The sequence below is a fragment of the Podarcis vaucheri genome, assembly GCF_965113315.1.
Source record: "Podarcis vaucheri genome assembly, chromosome: 1".
Taxonomy (NCBI): Eukaryota; Metazoa; Chordata; class Lepidosauria; order Squamata; family Lacertidae; genus Podarcis; species Podarcis vaucheri.
The window spans coordinates 58,286,348-58,293,745 of record NC_138759.1 but is presented as its reverse complement, the minus strand read 5'-3'; positions in this window follow the sequence as shown (position 1 = coordinate 58,293,745).

Here is a 7,398-nt window from a genome sequence, read left to right as displayed (position 1 = left end):
TCCAGCAGAGCTTTACTGCTACTGAAGGCAAACGAGCATAATGGTCACAAATCCAATACATTCAGGATTGGCACAGTCCTTAAAAATCCAGTTGCAGCACTTACAATAAAACTTACAATGTCTTATAATAAAACTTAAACTTAACACTAAGCATACAGAACAGAACCGATCAAAGAGATAGAAGTGAAAGTAAGTGAAACCCAGGCTCCTCTTGGACTGATTATTATAGTTAGCATGACCTTGACAGAAAAATAACAGAACCAGTGGTGGAGCTTCAAGCTCCGGCAGTGGGGCGGGGGGGGGGGCGGAGAGCGGGCGGGGGCGTGGCTGGCGCACATCCCGGGGGTGTGGCATGCTGTCCGCAGGGTTGTGGTGCGCTGCCTGCGGGGGCGTGGCACCCAGCGCGGGGGGGGGGGGGCAGCCATGATGGCACTCCACTGGGATCGGGGCGCCAGGGGCGGTACGCTCCCCCCACACCCCTGTTCCTCCGCCAGTGAACAGAACCAGTTTAAACAAGATGTACTCAGCTTCCCAGAAGAAATAACCCAAACAAGAACCTTCTGCCTGTTTCTTTCATATAGAAAGAAAACTTTCCAGAACCCTCTTTAACTAAGCAGAACAGGAAAGATCTCTACACATCAGATCAATACTTTCAGTACTTTCTGTACTAAGAAATGCAAACTGACAAAAAGAACTAGTGCAGTCATAGGAACATATGTCAGACCACAGGGTCACCTAGCTCAGCATTATCTGCTGGCATCTGACCTCCACAGATCTCCCCAGAGCTGCCAGGGATTGAACCTGGGGACTTCTGCATGCAAAGTAGATGCTCTACCACTGAACTATTGCTTGGTTTTGTTTTCTTCTATTGTTGTAAACCCCTGTGATATGTTTTTTAACAATACAGCAGTATATGAATATTTTTATAAATAAAAAATAAAACAAGCTAAGGTCCTTCATACTGTTTGGGTCAATTTTTGAATTTATCCTTTGGAAAGGGGTAAGTTCATCCCATCCAATGCGGTGCTTATTTTGTGGGGGAATCATCAAATTGCATTGGTTGATTGATTGATTATTTAATTTCTTTTCCACTTAACATATTAAAAATACTTCTAATCAGCGTACAAAACATTGAAGCAACAACAGACAACTTAAACAAAATGTTACAAAAAATACAGTGTTAAATATAAAAATGTTACATCACTACAAAGTTACTAATATCTATAAAAATAAATATCAGTTTATTTTCCTTCTGATGCACCCTTCCTCTCAGCCTCCAGGGTCTAAACAAACTCTCAGCTCACCCACAAAAGTCCCACATCTGGAAACAGCAAACATCACTCTAGACTTGCATTTTATGGGCAAGCACAAAGAAGATAGTACTTTCTCAGGCTTCCCACAGTTGTGTCCCATTCAAACAGTTCCAGGTGCAACAGGTTTGTTGAGTTTCTCAGTGGATCCAAAGGACGGGGAAAGGTCTCCCCTCTACTCCCACCTCTTTCTTCACCCTCTGTCCTCTCCTCCTCCTCCAGGGGCATACATCCATGTTGCAGTTCCTCCTGACCGGGGTTTCCCTCAAGCTGCAAGGGCCATCAAAATGAAGGTGTGAGGCACTCTCATGAGCTCTGTGTGAGAGCAGGGCTCTTAGTGCTCCCGTGTCAGGTTCAATTATGGCTTCTCTAGATGTGAAAGCTTAAAATACCCTCTTGAACAGCGGCACAGGCCCTTGGGGCAGGGAGAGATGTTTGGGAGATGGGCTTCTTAACTGCCACCGGTAAAGACTTTCCCACTTATGTAAGACAGACTGGCAGAAGATGGAATGCACTTCGTTGTTAATGTCAAACACAAAAAGTGGCCTCTGAGAGATTAAAGGAAAGACAAATAGATTTGTTGATACCCATTACAGGAGAGCTGCTGGATGTGGAAATATGTAAGCTCTCCCATCTCTGCCCAGCTCTTTTCATTCTACTTCACATCCTGCTTAAATTGGGGCTCTGTGAACTAAATGGCAAGTGTCTCACACTCTTGGCAACTGATCCAACAATGTGCTTTTCACCCTCTTGGGTGGTGTATGTGCCCATGCATTTATTGAAAGCATTTCATCCTAGTCTTCAGTCAAAAAAGGCCCCCAGAGCAGTTTACTGAGTGCCATTGATAGGATAGCCTCTGCCCTCAGGTTTAAAATCTAAAAGACATGACAAAAAGGAAAAGGGATTGGGAGCTGGGAGCTGGGAGGGGAAAAGGAAACTCAGGCACTGTTTCTTAGTTACAAGGACATAGGTGGCACTGTGGTCTAAACCCCTTGGGCTTGCCAATCAGAAGGTCAGCAGTTTGAATCCCTGCGGCAGGGTGAGCTCCTGTTGCTTTGTCCCAGCTCCTGCCAACTTAGCAGTTCGAAAGCACGCCAGTGCAAGTAGATAAATAGGTGCTGCTGCAGCGGGAAGGTAAACGGTGTTTTTGTGCCCTCTGGTTTCCATCACAGTGTTCCATTGTGCCAGAAGCAGTTTAGTCATGCTGGCGACATGACCCGGAAAGCTGTGGACAAATGCTGGCTCCCTCAGCCTGAAAGTGAGATGAGCTCCACAACCCCATAGTTGCCTTTGACCGGACTTAACTGTCCAGGGTCCTTTACTTTACCGTTTTTACCTCTTAGTTAGAGTTCTTGTAATGACCAACTGGAATTTAAAAGTTTCAATAAAAGAAGGAACAAAAGGTTGCGGGCCTTAATAGCTCAATGCTAGAAACAAATCTAGAGACCAGTCATCTATAATTTATCAGGCATGTGGCAGCCATTTCCTCTATGTTGTCTGCCTAAAGCCTACGTCATGGGTAGGCAAACTGAGGCCCACAGGCTGGATCAGGTCCAATTCCCTTCTGGATCTGGCCCACAGACGGACCGGGAATTGCCGTGTGGCTCACCAGTGCGCACGTTCTTTCCCTCTCCCTCATCTCACCTCAGGAGGACTGAGAACGGGGCTAGATTTGGGCTTCAAGGCAGACAGAAATTCAACAGAGACCTGGTGGGCAGAAATACAACAAGAGGTGCATTGCAGGGAAAGTGTTTCCTGATGGATTTCTGCCTGTTTGGGATACTGGAACTCCGCCAGAAACAAATCAATAGTGATCACTCATAGGTAGAAAGGATTTTGATAGAGCGGAATAAGCTGGCTGGGAAGAGAGTCCACTGAAACTGGTCTGTCCTGTCCTGTCCTGTGGACAGAAAAGGGAAAGCAAATGAAAATAAATTATCTTGGCCTTATTCTCAAGGTGCTTTGGAACATAGCAGATTGGTATTAAAGTTCACTATATTTATAAGTGTGTGTGTTTGTGTGTGTAGGAAGGGACTAGGCAAAGTGGGGTAAACATTATTTTGCTCAGTCCTATCTGGAAAACTCTTCAGAGAAGCAAGCAGGTTTTTTGGCACTGAATTTTGTTAATGCCTCACTTTTAATGCCTCTGAGCTCTCAGGATAGATCTTCAGTAGATTATGTTGCCTGGCATGGTTTAGACTGGAGTGAGGCAAGAGTGATTAGTTGGGAGTTGGGCCAAGGTTTAAGCACTAACTGGGACTAGACTGTGAAAGCACATTACTTGCTCAGCTTCTGTTGAAGAAGACAACCCACCCTGTCCCACAGACCATCCCAGAGTGCTCTTGGTCCTATGAAAAAGATACTCGTTTTCCCCCTCCTTATCATACAACGCAATCTGTAAAGCAATCAGTTTAGCACATGTGTGTTTAGTTTGTATAAGTTAGTTTACGTCATGAGAAACTTTCCAAAAAATTGCAGTGTGGTAAGGACTGGTGAAACGGAAGAACATTGAAAGCTGGGGGGGGGGGATTGTAGAGGTAATGGAGGAGTCAGGAACTAAACTGCCAGCGGAAGACTCAGTTGAACATTTTTTCCTGACATACTAGTTTTCTTTGAGCAGGGAGGCGTGTGTTTATGTGTATATTGTCTCCTCATCTATTAATTGATTGCCAGGAAATATGTTGCACATTTTCATATATACCGTATAAACAATTTTAATGATTAAAAAACTAAAAACACTTTGATGTGTAAAGTCAGCCTCACATTGACTGACATAATGTAAATCATCTTTAATGCTTATCAGCTATTTATTTCCATAATCTGCACGAAGAAAAGGGGGGGGGGAAAGGCTTTTCTTAATCCAGTCTTATATCATCAACATTTAACAATATTCTTGCCCCCCTCTTCTCCTGCTTCTCTTCTTCCATCTCTTCTTCTACTACAGCAGCTGTATTTTCTTCAGTCTTTCACTTCACCTTATTCTGTGTTATTTATACTAAGTAACTTCCTTCCATAATAAAAAAGATTGTTTAAAGGAGAAGGGCCATCAGCATTGAACTGAGGAAGGGAGGGATTTACCACAGTTGTGCCAAATGCTACAAAATACACCTTAGGTCAGGCCTGGGGAACCTTAGGTCCTTCAGGTGCTGTTGGACTCCAATTCCACCAGCTCCCTCCATCTTGGCCAATGGTTAGGGTTGATGGGAGTTGGGAGTCCAGCGCCATTTGGAGGCCCAAAGGCTGCCCAGCGCTGCCTAGGCAAAAGCTGCCATATCCCATTCCTGCTAGGTAGCCTTGGGAACTCCATCATTTCCCCACATCTTACTGCCTCTTCCCTCCTTCCCCCTCTCAGTCACTAACTGAAATAAAAACTGTGGTCACCATCATTATTGATGGTGTCACTCGCTTCGCAGCAGTGCCTGCCAGGTGATGGAGAAAACACTAGCCTGTCCGCAGAAATGTCATGTAGACACATAAAGCCGGGATTAACATCAAAGGGCTCCAGTGCAAGGCTCCTAGTGGCAGGCCTGCCCTTCAAAGCATTCTTCAAACCGGCTGAAAATGTGCTAACAAGGCATGAAAAATGCCCCACTGAGACAAAAGGAAAACACCAAGCCTGGGAAGATGAGCTGGATTATTTTCAAAGGCAGGCACACTGGTCTGAGGACTGAGCGATAAAGCCGCTATAGCACCTCAGCCTGCGAACTTGTCAGGTTTCTATTCCTGAGCCAGACTGGCACTGGGCTGAATACGGGAAAGCAGTCAAAGTACTGTATGGATGACTTGGGATGCAGCACATTGCCCTGGGATACAGTGAAAAGAAACAATTTTCCGCAGCAGAAGCCCCGCAGAGCCCTGCCACTGGGAAGGCTGCTTTCTTATTACAAAGAACGTGGGCAAATGCATTCATTCATTCATTCATTTGTTGCAATGGAATCGATGTTCTATACTTCTCTCTCAGGTGAGGATGGTCTAATTCATTGCTGAAAACCACTCCAAGGCATTTTAACAAGGCTAGTAATAATTCAGCGGTTGGCCCAAAGAAAACCACAGCAATTATTTTTATTTATTTATTTATTTATTTATTTATTTATTTATTTATACATACATACATACATACACACATACATACATACATACATACATACATACCCTGCCCATCTAGCTGGGTTTCCCCAGCCACTCCTGGGTGGCTCCCAACAGAATATATAAAAAAGCGACAAAACATCAAACATTAAAAACTTCCCTAAACATGGCTGCCTTCAGATGTCTTCTAAAAGTCAGATAGTTGTTTATTTCCTTGACATCTGATGGGAGGGCATTCCACAGGGCAGGTGCCACTACCGAGAAAGCCCTCTGCCTGGTTCCCTGTAACCTCTCTTCTTGCAGGGAGGGAACCGCCAGAAGGCCTTTGGCGCTGGACCTCAGTGTCTGGGCTGAACGATGGGGGAGGAGACACTCCTTCAGGTATACTGGGTTTAGTATCCTCCCTCAAAATACCTATGTGAAAAGACATGCTTTCAGTTGCCACGTAAAAGCCATGAGGGAACTATCTCCAAAGAAGGGACCACCATAATCTGTGTGCTTGAATTTCTTCTGCAAAATATGGGGTCTGAAGCCCCCCTCCCCCAGTCCTTTGTCTTCTACCTTGTTCTCAGTTCAAGCAGTCTCCTCACTGCTCTCTCCACTGTTGGCCTTGATCCCTTCCTCAGGTTAACCTCTTGGCATTTTGATTTGCTTTGGCTTCTAGGACACTGGCTTTAATTTCTGGCCTCCTGCCTTTCTGACCTATCTCTGGCCCTTGACCTTAACTGGCTTCCTTTCTCAGCTCCTAATTCCCGAGGCCTTTCAACTCTGGCTAGCCTCAGCAACCTTTCACTGATGATCCCTGACAAATTGCTTTTTCACGCCGAGATTTGGCTGTTAGGTAATCTCTGCTTTATTCCTCCACAAACACTACCATTACACAGGCTTGCCCGATGTCTCCTCATAAAATGGATTTGGATGTGCCTCTGCATTCCGCTGAAATCTTGCTGCACTCAGGTCAGGAGACCTTCAGTGGTGTGATGGCGTTCTTAATGGGACTGCATAGAAACTGCCCCTGAAGTCTACCCATATGGAGTGAGCATTGCACATAAGAATAAAATCTGGAGAACAGGGTAGCCCAGCTGTAAAAACAAAACTCTGTGCTAGTTAATCCCGCTCCAGCCTTGATCCATTTAGTAATGCCAAAAATTCCTTTCTGCTCATGCAGACACATTTGGAATAGCTAAGAAATATGCAGAGAAATCACTCCCATCCCTCTTCACTTTCATTTTGCCCCCTTAACGGGTCTATAAAGAAGAATGTTAAGAGCACTGAGCTTGCATGCCATCTGAGGAGTCACATTCTTTTTATCAATGAGGAGTCCCTGGTGCCGGCCATCACCAGATGCGAAGCATGCTGAAAACTTACGGAGGACAGCTATGCATTCTCAGAAATTGCTGTGTTCTTTCAGGTGTTATGAAGGCCACAAATGTAAGAGACAGCCTGTGATCCTGTGTGCTGCAGGCATGAAGGCAGGCAGTACAGAGATGGTAGTTCTCCAGAGTCTTGGAGACACTGTGGTTGAGCATCATTCCCTACGGCATTCAACAGTGCTTAAATTTTTGTGTCCTTGTATGATCATACGCAATGCCTTTGCATGTTCAGCTGTACATGCAGGGGCGGCCCACCTGAGGAGAAGCAGGAATTGCCACCTCCTGCCCCCCCATGCCCACCACTAGGGAGAGAAGAACTAATGCTATTTCTACTGCCAATTGTGAGCCCCACTGAGAAACTGCTGTAAAATTTGTTCTCTCCTTGGAGAAATAGGGTGAAATGGTCCCTGCAATTTATTGTCCCACAAAGATGATAAGCAACTTCAAGAGGCCATTTGCACACAACTCTGAATGCAAACACCTCGGGCCAGGTAAATGCAAAAACGCTTTTTGCCACCGAACACACTTGCAGCTTCTGGAAACAACCAAAATAACAGCAAATCTCAACAAGCCTACACGACTACATGGTATAAAATTCAAGAATGTTATAGAACATACAGATTCATCTT